The sequence below is a fragment of the Cupressus sempervirens genome, chromosome 5, assembly GCF_028749045.1.
Source record: "Cupressus sempervirens isolate cs-2001-9-10 chromosome 5, ASM2874904v1, whole genome shotgun sequence".
NCBI lineage: Eukaryota > Viridiplantae > Streptophyta > Pinopsida > Cupressales > Cupressaceae > Cupressus > Cupressus sempervirens.
In genome coordinates this window covers 306,574,320-306,591,399 of record NC_143122.1, presented here as the reverse complement: position 1 = coordinate 306,591,399, position 17,080 = coordinate 306,574,320, and positions in this window count along the sequence as shown.

Here is a 17,080-nt window from a genome sequence, read left to right as displayed (position 1 = left end):
ATTGGTGAATCTTTTATTATTTTGAAAAAAAATAAAATTCTATTGGCAAATTTCTCAAATTTTTATTTTAAATATGATTAATATTGGCTATTATTTTTGAATCATATTTTTTTATTTTAAAATATTGATGAATCTCAATAATAATAGGAAGTTCATTAATCACCATGGAATATTACAAATCAAAATTAAACTTTTTTTTACCTCGTGGAATATTATGAGGATCATTACATATATTTTAAATCAATAGTGAAAACTAAATATTAGTGATATATTCCTAAAGTAACTAATAATTATGATAATTATTGGTCAGTTCAATTTAATTTCTCCAATAATATATTATATTTAGGTGACTCAAATCTAATCATGTAACGAATATTTTGGCGAATATTTAAATTTAAATTTTTGAATAAAATAAACTATTGCGTGATTTTAAATATTCTAGAGCTAAATTTTATAGAACTATGGCAATTTAGGTTGTATCAAATCTTAAGTTATTAGCCAAATTACTAGCCAAAAAATTCTAAAATTAGCCAATTTGCGAATATTAGCCACGAAAATATACCTTGTATATGAGCTCTACATTTCTCATAAGAAGATTATGTAATAGGATAATTACTCAAGCATTTGATTTTATATAAGTATATGGATTGCAATTTATTTCTAAAAATATTCTCTTATTTTAAAATCTATTATAGTTTATGATCTCTTACATTAAAAGGGATTCTAGTTACTCCTGAAACTTTCGTTATAGTCATTTCAATAGAAAGAAGACAAAAAAAAGGCTTGTTTGCTTGTCAAAACATTAACCTAAATCTATTAAATTGAGGTATAATATGCTAGAAATTTTTTTTGTGGTAAATCATGAGCTCTTGAGGATTCCATAGTGGATGGTGTAGTGGTCTTGGTTTGTGTAAGCTAGGAGAAAACCTAGTCACTCTCTCTATCTATTGTGCAATACTTATGGGCATATATAAAAAGGAGGGAGATTAATGGTGGCTTGAGGGTTGTTGGCATATTTTGGGTTTAATCACTGTTACTCTAGGGGAAGAGTTAGGTTTTTGGGATTTTTAGTACAATTTTTGGTTGAGCATTTTGTGTGTGAAGGGAGAGTAGAGTTGGGGGTTGGGAGTTGGGACTTGTCTAGTCAAGTTGCTTCTAGGGTTTTTTAAAACTAATTCTCTATAAATAATTATTTCTTATGGGTATCTTTGTGAGTTTAGCTTCTTGGCCTTCGTTTATGTGACTTCTTTATTGTTTTCACAAGGTTTCATGTGTCAATTATTCATGTAGAGGCCATGCATGTCTATGCGAAGAGGTCCTTGTGGAGGAGCAGGCATGTCATTTGAGGATATGGTGACTGGGAGTAGTTCATCACTAAGCATGCATGAAAACCCTATATTCAGTTTGATTGGGAAACACATGAGAGATAATTCTTATCAATTAGGGGTTCTTTACCTAGAAAGGTAAATAGGTGCCTACTTAAAAGTGATAAAAAGTCAATTCTAAGGATTCCTCCTTAATATATTGAGGAATCCATTAATTATTTATATAATTATGCTTTGATGTGTAAGCTCATGGGGATTCAAGTATCTTTTCCCTTCTTGGAGTCATGGGTTGATCGCACATGGAATTTGGAGGGGCATATGAAAGTGATGTTAGTTACCAGTAGTTATTTATCGGTGGTTTTTTTATGGATGTATAATGGGAATAAGGCATTTGAAATGGGGTGCTACTTTTATAATCAAGTTGGTCTCTTCATCAAGTCATGTCATGTTCATTTCAATGCTACAGAATGACTTCCATCTAGGGTTCTAGTCTAGGTGAGATGTTATTTCTCTTGGAATTTTGGAGAAATGATATCTTTAATTTAGTTATAGCACATCTCACTTAGCTAGTAGGTCATTTACACAAAACTATAAAAAAGAGGTTAAAGATAAAAAATTATCTAATGATTTATATAGGGAAGAATCTATTGTGGTCAAGTAACTAGAAGAATGAGGGCTATGTGAAGAGATTTTTCAAAAGAAACATGATTGGGTCAATTTTCTCTAGGTTGGTGATAGAAACATGAAGGTTTTTGTAATGCAATGAAATATAGGAGACATGGGAATTCACTTTTCATCTCCTCAAAAGACATGTTTTAATCCTCTAATGGGAATATTTCTCTAAAGACCACTAGATTATTTGTGAATTTGTTTTTTGAGGATTTTGTGCCTACTAGATTGGAGAAAGGGCATGTACTTTATTATATTCCTCCTATAGTTACAAATATAATGAATGAATATCTCAATATACCTATATTATAATATGAGGTTAAAGAACTAACAATTGGCATGATAAGGGTAAAGCTTTAGTGATGGATGGTTTCCCTATATAATTTTATCAAGAGTTTTGGGAAATATTTAAGTTAGACCTCTATGAGGTAGTGCAGGAGTTCAAAAGTGAACACATTCTCATGGTTTTGAATCCTACTTTTCTAGCACTTGATCCAAAGAAGGAACGAGGTAATTCTCTTATCTTCTTTATATCTATATCTATGTGTGATGCGATCTATAATATAATGACAAAATTGAGTGTATAAAAGCTCAAGCACTAGCTTGATTAAGTAATCTCTAAAGAAAAAAGTGGGTTTGTTGATGGAAGACAAATTATGGATGGGATTATCATAGCGCCAAAATTTGCATACTTTATGGAAGTTTCTAAGGACAGGACGATGTTCATAAAATTAGACATGGTCATAGCACATAATATAAATGGAAATTCTTGCAAAATATTCTCATTGTCTTTGGTTTTGGAAGCGAGTGGATCAATTGGGTGATGAGTTGCATTACTTTTGCATTTCTCATTAATAGTGAGCCCACAAAATTATTTGGTGCATTTAAAGTTTCTCTAGGCGATCCCCTCTCATAGTACTTATTAATTTTAATGTCCAAAAAATAGGGAAGATCTATCAAGTCCAAGATTAAGAAAGAGTTGATTCAAGGTGTGAATTAATGTCATGGAATGCCCTCTTCTCCCTGCCTTCAATTTTTGGATGAAACTACTTCTGTGCAGACTGTTGTAATTAATTAGGCTTGCAATTTTATAAAATCTCTAGATAAATAATTAATGAAGGGAAACCTTATATCTTTTTCTTTTGTATTCTTATTCTCATTCAAGTGAAGATTGTTAGGATTTTGAGGTATCCAAATGGTATTATTTCTTTTGTCTATCTTTAAGTTCCTCTTTTAGCATGTCTATTTGCCTATAGAACTTTGGTAATATATTTTAGATAAGCTTTGGTGTAGCATTAGTCGTTTGACTAATAGATGGATCTCAATTGCTAGCAGAGTGACTCTCTCGAATTTAATAATTTAGGAATCTTCCTATTTACAAATGTTTTTTGTAGACAACTCCTGTAAGCTTTATAAAAGAGTTTAATTGCCATTTCCGAAAAAATCCTATGGATAACTAGCCATATCTCTTCATAGTGGTGTTTGGTTATGATGTAGGGCATCCATGTGGGTAGGAAAGATAATTATATATAAAAACTTAAACTGCCCTTCTTTGTGCATTTAAATCTAATGACCATATTACAAGAGAACTTCAAAATTAGTAAAAGTTAATGGTGTTTCTTGGTAACACATAGAGTAGCCAAGAAGAGATTGTAATGATATTATTTTGGGTATCTTCTAGAGGTCTTGTAGAATGTTTTTAAGGTTTGGTTGTGGATTTTTTGTTTTTGGAGGGGATATATTTTTGTTAGTATTTTCATAGAATAAGGAGAACTCCAAATTTAAGAAAGTTGGCTTTGGTGAAGTTGTAATATGCTAATAAAAAATATCATTGTTGCAGATTTGCAAGAGACCATATCATATGGAAATGTTTTGAAGTAAAGTCAATACGATCACTATTGTAATACAATTTTTTTTTTGAATTTTATAAGAATTTATGATTTATTATTATTATTGTTTTATCCAATTTTATTTTATTTTTGTTGTTATATACTTTAGATGTACATGTGTTTGGAGTGTTGGTTGTGGTGAATCTATGTGGGTTTTTATCCCTACATCAATGGTATCAGAGCTACAAGATTCTTAGTTTACAAAATGATTCATCCGAGAAAGAAGTTTGTACCATGACTAAGCTTGTGGATGTTATGAAAATGAATGCAAGAAGAGTTCCAAATGGTCGCGATAGAGTTAGAGCTATAAGTGGATGAATAAATCCTCCATATGTTATGAATATTGATAATTTTATAGCCCTTGATAGTTAGTTTGAATATATAAAAGGAGAAATCAAATGAGGGTTTTCTTAAAAGAGAGCACTTGAAATTGAAGATGTTGAGACTAGAGAAACTTCATAAGAAGAATAAAGTGTTGAAGATGAAGAAAAAAATTTATCTCTAAATGATCCTCTTTTTAAAGTATTGGAAAATATTGGGATATGACTAAAGGTGGAAGTTCATTTCTTCAATGAGAACCTAGATCTAGAAGAATCGATATATTGGATATGTGATATGGAAGAGTGGTTCAAGGAAATAGAGGATCTGGATAAAGTGAGGTCTTCCAAAACAAAACTAAAAGGGATTACTATAGTATAGTGGAAGGAGGGACATATTGGAAGGGGAAGATGATGAAAGGTGCTCCCCTTAATTACATAAACACATAACAGAAACAAAGAAATAACAACAATTGGCGAGAACAAAACATGGGCTTCTTATTATCACTGCAAATGTAGAATTATAGAATTTTTAAATACAATATGAAAACCCACATGGACACCTTCCTTACAATAATTTGCAACAAAGAGCTATGAACTATCACATAAAGTTGTCCTAGACAATGTATGGGCATTCCTTAAATAAGCATTTTTACACTGCTTGAGAAGTTTCTAGACATCAAACCTTAACCCTTGAGACTAACTAACTCTAAAATTACATAGAGAGTCATCTTGATACACCTTTGACACTTATTTTGGAAATTTTAGTTGACCCAACTTCAGAAGGCCATAAATTTTGAATTGTTTCTCTAATTGGTTATTATAACTACTTTTCAGAATCCTCAGCTTTTGAATCTACATGGCCCAACTCACACAAGCTCCATTCAAAGCCATTTCAGAGCCCATCTAGGGCCTCTAAGGCCTTCAATGGTGAGCTTGAAGTTTTATAACAAAATTTCATACCAAAAATCCACAATAAATCCATGAATACTCATGATATGAAACTGAGCCTCAACTGGTAGGCTGATATATCCAAGATGAACATCCACCTCTAAAATTCACATAGTCCAAGCTCGTATGATCAACTTAATAAGTAGCAAGCCTAAAAAAAAAAAAACTCTACACTGAGACAACCCTTATTCAAGAAACAAAAAGGACATATTTTTGGGTGATGCAAGATTGCTCTTACACCTAAGATGCTCCCACATCAAAAGAATAGGAAAAATAAATGTTTCCAATGGGATAAAATGGTAAAAATGATGAAGGTCTATTTTATTATTGGTAATTATTAGTTATATTTTTTAAGGAAAATTAAAATATTAAAAGAAGCAAGTAGGATGGAGAGAGAATATACAACAAAATTTCACAAAAAAATTAATTAGAATGGTTCATTTTGAAGAAGTCAAGGAGAAGATGGATCATTATACCAATGAACTAAAACCTAACATTAAATAAGAGTAGGGTGTAATAATAATCTATACCATAGAGGATGCATTCCAATTTTATCTAAAATTTGAAGAAAAGATAAGCAATAAATTAGAGAATAAACAAAGAAGAAGAGGACATGCTAAAAAGAAAGAGGTGAGATTGTTGAGAGATTGGAATGAGGATTCAAATCTTCTAAATGAAGACCAAGGTGGAAAAAAAACTCAGAGGAATGATGACTCTTATGGTACAAAAGATAAAAGTTCAAGAGGTAGAGGCTCTATGAGAGGTACTATCAAAGGAACCATTACAAGCATAGTGAAGGCCACAATGCCCATAAATTCCCCAATGAAGGTAAAAAATCAAGGTCTAAAATTCATAGTAGGGAAGGGAACATAAATAAAGAAGAATTCCATTCATAACATTCAAATGAAGCTAAGAAAAACAAAGTGCTAGTATGGAAGATCCTTGAAAAGTGAAGATAATGAAGCTAATCAAAGAGAATCTGTTAAAAAAAGGTGCAAGTGGTAAGGAAAAGTTTGTGATTTCACCATTGGTAGTAGAATCATAGACAACCTTGTGTCTAAAGAGATGGTAAGTAAATTAAAGCTTGCGAGGAAGAATAACTCAAATTCATATAGGATATCATGGGTGCAAAATGATAGGATACTTTTGGTAACAAAATAATGTTTCATTAACTTTAAGATATGTGGATATTATGATGAAGTTTTATGTGAGATATTATATTGGCATAACTAATTTATAGGTTGATGAAGAAAGGAGCCTATGCATAACATGTTCATCTATTATATTTTTTTTATCATTGATGGAAAATGTTTGGCATACTATTTTAACTTGTTACCATATCTTTAGAAAGTATGCTATACAAGGATGTTGAGAAGGGCACATAGAAAGAATAGTAAGAGGAGACTTATTGGGTAACAATTGGAATAAATAATGGAAGTAGTGTTAGTGATGTAGTTGCCTATGAGACTATCGGAGGAGAAGGTCTTGCTGGAATAGAGAGTATTTTATTAATGTATCAGGAAAGTCAGAGTCAACATTAGGATAAGATGAGGAAGAGTGTTTAAGAAGTTTTTGCATGAAAGGATTTATTGTGATTGTTGGATCTAGGTTTAGAGTTTTCATGATTTTTAATATAGTTAATGGAAAGAAGATTTTCTTGGGTATAATAAATGGAAGAAGTGTGGTTGCAAAAGGAAGTAGAGTAGATATTGTAGATAGAGCTACAGAGTGAAGAGGCAATAAGAGAATCACGATCATAGAAAATAATAGTTAAATGGTATGTTATTGTGTTGAAGAGATTTAAAGGATATGATATACCAAAGTAGTTCAATTTATAGATCATTTTGTTTATGTTACCTTCTTACCATTGTAACAGTTAAAATCCCTTGAAAGGGTGGCATTAATCGGTCTATTGTAAAACCTATAACATGGTAACATTCTTAGATTATAGTGTTGAAATACTTTAGCAAGATTACTCCTAACAGAGTAAAGATCCTAACAAATTTAAAGGAATATCCTTTAAACAAGGTGCATGTGACAATGTTTTGTAACCCTTAACTGGGAAAGCTCCTAATAGAGTGTATTCCAAAAGAGTACAATATTTGTGAGCGTCATTCTCATAGTGTGGTTTTCAACCAAATCAAGTTTCCACAAGATAAATATATACGTGTTTACTTATATTGTTATATATGAATGTTTATGCATTTAATTGACAATACTAATATAGGTAGATCTAAATCTTATCGGTAATTGTATTATAAGTTGTTTAAATTTTTAGAGATTGGTGATTATAGATCCCCCCTCTCACTAATCAATCTTATACCTCATAGTCCATATGGATGCATGTCCTATGTTATTAGGAAGTCCTTGTGATATCAATAGAAAATTCATGCATGACATTTGCACTAATGTTTATTCATTGATCAACGATGGGGATAGGCATAAGTTGAAAACATTGAGTAAGAAAGATAAAAAGTTATGTAAGAGCATTGGTAAGTGTGTGGTTAAAGGAGTTGGAAAATTGGTTATAGAGAGATAAATACGAGATTATGGATTTATCATGGAAGTTGTGGTGATGTTGATTATATTATAGAAGAACAGAGTGACGGTTCTAGTGGGAAATGAAAAAGAGATAAATTTTGTTTTCTATTAGAACATTGTTGAATAAGATTTGTTGAAGCATGATAGCATTGGTATAGGAATAATCTTGCAACAAAAATTCATTTAAAAGATGGAGTTATACATGAATACAAATATGTACAGGTGAAGGGAACATTGATGAATGTTCTTGTATTTTAAATAAAGGTAATTGAAGTTGAAAGTTTTAAAACTTATAATTTTTTGTAGTATGGGAAAGAAGAATCCCTTGGTTATTTTTCTAAGATTTATGTGGATGTAGAAGAGGAAAATTTTGCAACAAAACAATACCTCTTTGAAAGCATGAACAAAGAGGAACATAGTGTTGTAGAAGAGAAAATTAATGGAAAAATTGTTGAAGTAGTCTCAAGGAAATAGATAAAACATAAATTTAATTATTTTATTGAAGAGATGTCTTTATAGCTTGTGATTTTTCAGATTTTCCTAGTACATATTGGTGGTAGTTGGATTATGTGAATAGAGGGAGAAAGAGAGGAAATATGAAATGATGGAAGAGATATTAAATTGGAGAAAAATGGGAAAACATATTAAAATAGATAAGGTCAAGAAGTGGATTAAAAAAAAGTATAAAACTTATAAATGTTTATGAGTTTTACTCATGAAACATTTCAATCTACCTTGGGCATCTACTATAGGGTATCCATGTGGGTAGGAAAAATAGTTATTTTTAAAATGTAAATTCCTTTTCTTTATGCATTGGAAATGAATGACCATATTACAAGAGGACTCTAAAATAGTAAAAAGTAACGGTGTTTCTCAGTAATACATGGATTTGTGGAGGGGAGATTTTAATGATCTTGTTTCAGATGTCTTCTAGAGGCGTGGTAGCATTTTTTTGAGGTTGGGTTGTAGAGATTTGGTTTTTGGGGGAATAATTTTTGGTTAGTTTTTTTAGAAAACGAGGAGAGCTCCAAATTTTAGAAAGTTGAGTTTGGTGAAGCCATGATAGGTTGGTTAAAAATATTGGTGTTGTGTGTCAATGAGAGACCAAATTAGATGGAAATGTTATGAAGTGAATCTTAAAGGCTCACTATTTTGTAATGCAATTTTTTTTTGAATTTTAATAAGATTTTTAAAAGGCTTTCATGTCAATTTAGTGTTCATTTTCTTCTATTTTTGTTCCTATATAAGTAGTTCATATTGTATGTATTTTTGGATTGTTGATTGTGGTAGGCCTATGTGGGTTTTTATCCCCTACATAGGGTTAAATAGTAATTGCTTTGCTTATCAAAGTGGGATCACAATCCTATTTTGTCACAAGATCACATGAATGGTCATGCTTTTCTTATTAAGATCTTTTGGAGATGGTGCACTAGCCAAGATCAAGGGTGGGTAAAGTTCCCAATTTAATACATAGGGGGAGTGGAAGGAATGGATGTTCCTCTCTATAATCTAACAGGTAGTGGATCAATGATTTGGATACTTTTAACAGAGGAACATTGTTGGTTAAGAAATGTCTATTTGAATTTGTAATAAGGGTTTTGAAGCTATATACTAGGACTCTTGGGTTGGGTTCCCTCATTTGCAGTCTCTTTGTAGAAGTTTTCTCAAAGCTAGTTGGATTAGAGTGGATGATTTTGACCCTATCTTGAATATAAGACAAAGAGAAGTGGCTAGATGGAAAGAATCACATGAGTGGTCTCCTATAAGATCAATGGTGTAAAAGGAGGCCTTGTTAGAATATTTATGGTAAATGCACAAGACAACTAGGGGGTGAATAAGTTTGAAACAAAACTTGCAAACCTTCTTTTGAATTCGATCTACGAAAACTTATCTCAATTCTTAATCATAAAATAATATAAACTTGAAAAGGACATGTGAAAATAGAAACAACATACAAAGAAAACACCATATTTACATGGAAAACCTTGTTAAGAGAAAAACCACAAAGAACATTAATTTATAAATATATAAACACCTACTATGTGTACACAGTGGAATCACTTATTCACAAGACCTTAGAGCAGAGTGCAATTAGAATAACAATGAACTAATATAGACCCCAAGAAATCACTGTTAAACAAAGACTCCATGAACATCTCATGTTTCCCTAACTACAACTGCTAAAATTGCTCTCAGACTAGCATCTTAGTGACAATTCTAGAATGGGAGTATGCTATTAATGTAGATCTTTGCAAATATGTATGAGATCTATATGAAAATGCGGATTGTATGAAGATGATAACACTAAAATGTTATAATATATGCATGCACAAGACTATACAATTCTAAATGATGTTAAATAAACACTAAAATAGTGTTAAAATGTTACTAAAATAGCATGCATTCTCTACAACAACAATGCTAAATGGATGATAGCTCTAAATATGCCTATAGTATAGATGCATAAAACTTGGGTCCCTTTGCTCTTGAATTTCCCTCCTATTTATAGGATTTTAGGAGGGGATTGGGGTAAGGATCTAGATTTTACTTTTCACCAGAGGGTAATGTGAAACTGAAAATATCTCATAAGGCACCAAGAGGAAAATTCCAACATACTTAATTTGTAAGGATAAATGAGGATTTTCAATTCTTTAAAATTTCAAAAAAATGTGAATTTTACTTTTGAGAGTATAAATGGCTTTTGTTGATTTATTAAATGTTGCATTTATTTTCAACTTTTATCTTTACCTTTTTCCTTTTTTATTTCCTTTTATGATTTTATGAATTGTTTTTCCTCTTTTTAAAGTTATTTTGTTCATTTTGGATTTGATAGGTGATTGATTGATTAATTGTTCGAATGACTTGATGTTACCATTGATTTGAAAGTCTATTATTTTCCTTTGTTATCTGATTTAGAGTTTAATTTTTATTGCTTGATCAAAATTCTCATTGTTTTAAATCCTACCAATTTTAGGGTATCTACAAATGCCCCTCTTTGAGGTAGTATATGAATAATAGTTCAAAAATTGTCTTGATTTTCTAATTTTTAGCCAATTTTTGACGATTGAGTGTTTGATTAATGATGTTTTGTTGATTCAAGGTTGATATGATGCTTGATTGCTAATAATATGATGTTTGATTGTTGATGTCTTGATGTTTGATTCCTAATGATTTGATCTCTGATTTTGATATTGTGATGTTTAAAATCCTTTGTTTAGGGTAACTTGGTTGGATGCCCTTGTTTTGTTTGATTTGATGTTGAAATTTGGTTGGGGTAGAACATTTTTTATATTTGACAAATTTTGATGCCCAAGTTTGATATGGGTATACTGCCCCCTCAAAAATTAAATTAGAAAAATTGATGTGCAAAATAGGGAGATTCCAATTTTATTTATAAAAATGTTGAAGATAATAGTTGATAGTAGATTGGGGTGAATTTACACGATTGAGTTGAGATTAAAAAATACCCAAGTTGAAAAAAAGGGTCAAAAGGCACCAATTGAGAGGTAGAATGGTTTAAAATGTCATAAAATGCCCCAAGGGAGGATTAAATAGGTCAAGGACTTTATATCCATGTCATTTTTACATTCTTCTCTCACTTGTTTTTCTTGGAGCTCTAAGTCAGGGAAGATGGTGGTCCTATTGTGAGAGAATAGATTCAAGAGGGGTCACAGATACAAGCGTTTGACTGACTACGGTGCCTCAGTGAGTCATCAAGAACCTTCCTGATGTTGAATTTTTAGATTTTTGCATGAATTTTGAGATTTGGTGTGATTGTGCTTAGTAAATGCTTAGATTTGATGTTTTGGCACATTTAATGTTTATTTTTAGTGCATTTAAAATGTTTTAGCACATCTGTGACTTAGGATAGCACATCTATGGTGTGAAATAGCACTTTTAGATGAAACCTAAGGTTGTCAAATAACGCATTGCGTAAAAGTGTAGCACATATGCATGAGAATGTAGTGCTTTGAAGTCTTTTAGCACCTATGAAAGGTGTTTTAGTGCATATACTTGGTAAAATAACACATATGAGAGGGAGGGTTTGTTAGTCCAAGGCAATGAATAATGATAAATTGGATGTGGTTGTTGAAGTGCATTTGCATCTTTTTATAGTTCTTATATCTTTGATAGCACATTCATGTAATAATATAACACTTTTGATGAATTTTGTAATGCATTCAAGTCTAATAGCCCATTCGATTAATGTACGAGCACATATGGTTAACTTTGTAGCACTTACGTTTCCTAATGCACATCCATATAAAGGGATAGCACATTTGAGTAATGTAATAACACTTTTGAATCTCATAGCACATTGAAGTCTTGTGATGCAGTTGTTGTCTTATATAGCGAATATGGCTAGTTTAGGGGTTGGTCAATAATAGAATGTCCTAATAGGTAGATTTGAATGTGTGCAACATTGTTCAGAGTGTAGAATAGAATCCTGATGTGAAATAGTTAATTTTGGAATCAACCTAGACACTTGTTCACATAACGAATCAAACAATAGGGAGTGTGTGCTCACAAAGTGATGTGTATAATCAATCAGGTGACTTTGGATAGATAGAAAAGTTCCCCCCTTAGGATATAGAGTGGGGAAAATGAATGTGTCCATCTCAAGTTGTAGAGTGGGACCAATAACAAGTTCAAGATAGAACCATTAGCTGGGTAGCTTAGATATTTGTTTTTTTATTGATGTAGGATAATCACTTGTGATGAAAAATTGATACCGTTGTTGGGTTGTTTGCTGAAACAAGTACATGGGTGAAAGCTCATGGTGCGGGGATTGTATTTGTGGCCCTTGGAGTCAATAGGAAGCTTATCAGCAGTTGAGCAATAGATGATTCATAGATGTGGGTTCACATGTAGTGCCTGCCCCTAATTTTCATTTTATTATTATTGCCAAACTCTTTTAGGCTAGTTTTATGCTTGATTATTAGTATCATTATTTTGAGATTATCAGATATTGTTTCACATTCAGTTGATTATATGATGAGATTACTTGGTACTTTATACTTCATGTATGCATGATGATTATTACAGTGATTTTAGTTATTGATAATGATTAGTTAGATGGATTATCATATGTGTTTTCTTATGGATACTTACCTCATACTGCATGTGTATGGTGTGCATGTATGCTTTCTTTATGTATGGCATTTCTGATGTGGTTAAGGGAGTTGTAGTCACCTGCTAGTCAAGATCTACATGATGTACCACTTCTTGCCATTGCCTATTTAGTTTAGAATATTGTGTTTGTACATGCATGGATTTTATGCAGATTGCAGGTACCGGGTATCAACTTCCCTAAATCGCTAGGATGAGTGTACCCTATCGCATTATCTCAATGGTAAGAGAGGGGAGATAAATTCTTGAGTCCAAATCCTAGCCTTTAAACCCATTTGTCCTAGAAAATTAGGACAAATATCTATGTTGTTTACCTTCTGAATGCGTCATATGACATTAATTCGTGATTATAACCCTTTAGTTTGATCTTATATGTGTTTTTCTATAATGAGTTTTCATTTTTCGTCCTATAGGTCTTTAGGTGATTTTTTTATTAATTAAGTCTAATTAAAAGATTAAATTAATGATTTAATTTAATGGAAATTGTTATGATATTTTAGTATTTAATTGTATTTAATTAATTTGAAGAATTAATTAAATAAAAAGAATTAAATTTAAAGATAAAAGTTATAAGTTTAATTTTAGAATGTGATAATAAATATTTAATTTAAGAATATTATATTTAGAGTTCATTTTTAAATAAATGCTAAATATTATTATTATTCAAGTTAATAAATATTTTATCAATTAACGTTTCAAAAATAGATTAAAAGATGGAAAAGTTATTAATTTATTAAAAGTTTAAAGATTTCATAAAGTGTGCATGAGATTAAAATTTAATAAATTAATTAAAAAGAGAAGTCAAGTGAAATTAAATAAAGATATTTTATATTGTATTAAATGCGCATGAAAAAGATAAAGAAAAGTTAATAAAGCATTGAAGACTGTTGAGAAAGGAGTCCTCTCGGGTGATCACACAATTAATGCTCCAATTTTAGGAGAGAACTTCTTATCAACAATTGAGGGTTCATTTTTTAAGGGGGCGAATTTTGGAAGAGAGAAGGTTTTGAGAGCAGAAATTTCTCTCACAAATCTTTTTGGGTGTTGCGTTGTTAGCATTAGAATCCAGGTAGATTCTTGTGATTAATTCGCACAGTTAATTACACTATTTCTTTTCTTGTCTTCTTTGTGTCTGTGAGATGCTTATCTGAATAATTCTTTGTGATGGGTGTTTCAATTTGGAATTTCTAGTATGCATGTAGATTTCTTTTGCATACATAGAGATTAAATATCTTAAATTTCCTAATAAGTAATTTGCAAATTAGATTGAAACCAGGAAGGGTTTTTTGAGTTTTAAAAAGGAAAATTTAAATAGAGAATTTGACCGGTTGGTCGTATTTCCCCTATCAGATTAAGGCTAGAACTATTTATTAAAAAAAATTATCTAAATAATTTTAAAAGAGGGGGTTATTGTTTTCTTTAAAATTTATATATTATAAAATTTGATAAAATAAAATTTATTGAAAAATGATTTGTAAAAATAAATATAAAAATTATTATTATTATTGGGAAGGAGTGGGGAAATCTCCACATCCCCCCTTCACTGTACCTGCCAATGATTGGTGACCACAAGCTGAACTGCTAGCCGTGGTAGTAGGTAGTACTATTGCCTGTAGCAACAGTCAGATGTACCACTACAAGCTAAGGCTGACTGGCCTTGTAAAACTAAATGCATATTAAAGAATGTGATTTTAATTAAAGTTTTTTTAAAAGATTATTTTATTAATATTTAATAATATTAATTTTTTTATTATTGATTATTATTAATTTTATTTATAATTTTATTAATATTTATAAATTTAATAAAAAAAAATTTAATATCATTTAATTAATAAAAAGCTTATTAACATTTTTTTAATTTAATAATTAATTAAATGAAATTAATATAATTATTGTATACATAATCATTAATTAAATAAATATAATTTAATTAAGCTTATTTAATATTGGAAGTTATTTAATCAAATTGTAGATTTATTTAATTATTAATAATCCTAATTTTTAATAAGATTGCAAATTATTTTATTTTAAATCAACAAGTATTATTTTAATAATTTAAATAAATTATTATCCTTAGAATAATTTAGGAAATTGACTTAAAATATAATGGGGGTAATTCTATATTTGATTCAAATAAATGAATGGGTTAACTTGTAGGGTAAACTGAGAATCTCTTTTACTTGAAACTTACATTGAACGAAAATTGAAACCTTACATTTAATTCAACTATATGTTTCAAAATCAAACCAAACTATGAAACCTACACTTTGTTTTCTATGTGTTGTCTATGTTTTGGGTTTGGGTTGACTAGAGTGTTGACCAGTTTTAGGACGTTTACCAGAGGCTTGGGAGTTTTGTGATTGTGATGTTATGACAAATTGATCTTGATCTTTTAAAACTCAACCATGGTAATGTTTTGGTTTTCTCTATGATGATTTTTTATTTATTGTTCATTATTCCTTTCTAGTGTTCTTGTGTGAAGCTGAGGTGAATGTATGACATACTTGACTTAACCTTTTTGAGTCTTCGATCAATTATATTTGGATTGCTTTCTAGTTGCTTTTATAGGACTGAGGTGTTTGGTATAATTTGTTCTTGGTGATGTCATGTTATGACATATTTGACTTAACCATTTTGAGTTTTCGATCAATTTTTTTTGGGATGCTTTCTAGTTGCTCATAGAGAACTAATGTGTTATTGTGAATTATCTTTTGATGCTTTCCAGTCACTTGTATAGAATTGGGGTGATTTTATATGATTCTTTGATTTATACTTTTATGAGCCTAGGGTAGGTTATTTATATGTAATATCAGGAAGTTGCTTGCAATGGAGGTCAGGGCCCTAAGTGGCTGCCAGAGTAACCCATTGTAAGTTGTTTAGTAAGTGAAAACACTACACTAATGGGAATAAAATGAACCTAATAAGAGTCTTTGTATGTTCTTTCCCATGCCTTGGTGCTAGTATAGACTAGGATGGGAGTAGAGAGAATGCTTGGTTGTGACCATACATCATTAGTATGTGTTGTCAATACGAGAGGATACTTGTGCTACATAGGGATCACTAGGGGGTTGGGGCCTTGAGAGACTACTAGGGTAACTCTAACGTTGATTCGTGTGATGACACCTATCCAATTACATAGTAGATTTCCTACGTGTTTGTGTTTTCCTCTTGGTCTAGATGTTGATTTATCTTGGAACCTTTTGAGTTAGATTACTTTTAGGTTTTCCTAGACATAGATATTACTTTTGAGATTTGGAATGATATCATGTTTGGGACTTGAGACTATCTCCTCAGTGTGGTGTGAGTGGGCCTTTTTGGGTTACCACGTAGTCGGGTGGTAGTGCTTTTTACTCTTACCATTGAGATCTGTCTACTGATGTCGTGGCTAGAGTTCCTTGTCTACATTTCCTTTCATTCTATCTTTGTGTATTATGGTGGATGCACTAGTACATTTGAAGTAATTTTTTGACCATTATTGGTCAAAATTTTGACCTAATTTTTGACCAAAGTTTGACCAAATTTGACCAACCCATTGGTCATAATTATTCCTGCCAATCGATTGGTCGAAAACTTTCAAAGTTGCTGGCACAATTTCTGCCAAGCATTGGTTGAAATTTTGACCAATGCTAGTGGAAAACTGCATAGCATTGGTGAAAATTTTGACCAATGCTTGGTGGAAAATTGCAAGGCATTGGTCAAAAATTTGACCAATGCTTGGTAGAAAACCCCTAAGCATTGTTTTTTTATAGAGAAATCAATAGTTATGAGATGATCAATCAAGAGGAAACAATTGAGAGCTTAGAATGATACAATTTTTAGATGCTCATATGAAATGAAATGGGCATGCGAGTAGAAAGAAACTAGAAAGACATTGTGTACAGATGAAGACATGAAATGGATGGTTTTGGAGCACTTAGCACAGACACGTAGCATTTAGTATCATCATTCAAGATCAAATGGGTGTGTGGGATTATACACGCAGTGAACAATAAAGGAGGGAAATGAACCCTTCCTGAGGTTCACACTTGTTGAGGTCCACTTCAGCAATGGCCCTTCTTGTGAAATTATTGTCTAAAACCTTTATCTCATTAGAAAGGTTTTAGACAACAATTTCATAGGAAGGGCCATTGTTGAAGTGGACCTCAACAAGTGTGAGCCTTAGGAAGGGTTCAATTCCCTCCTTTATTGTTCATTGTGCATTCCCTCCTTTATTGTTCATTGTGCATATAATCCCACACACCCATTTGATCTTGAATGA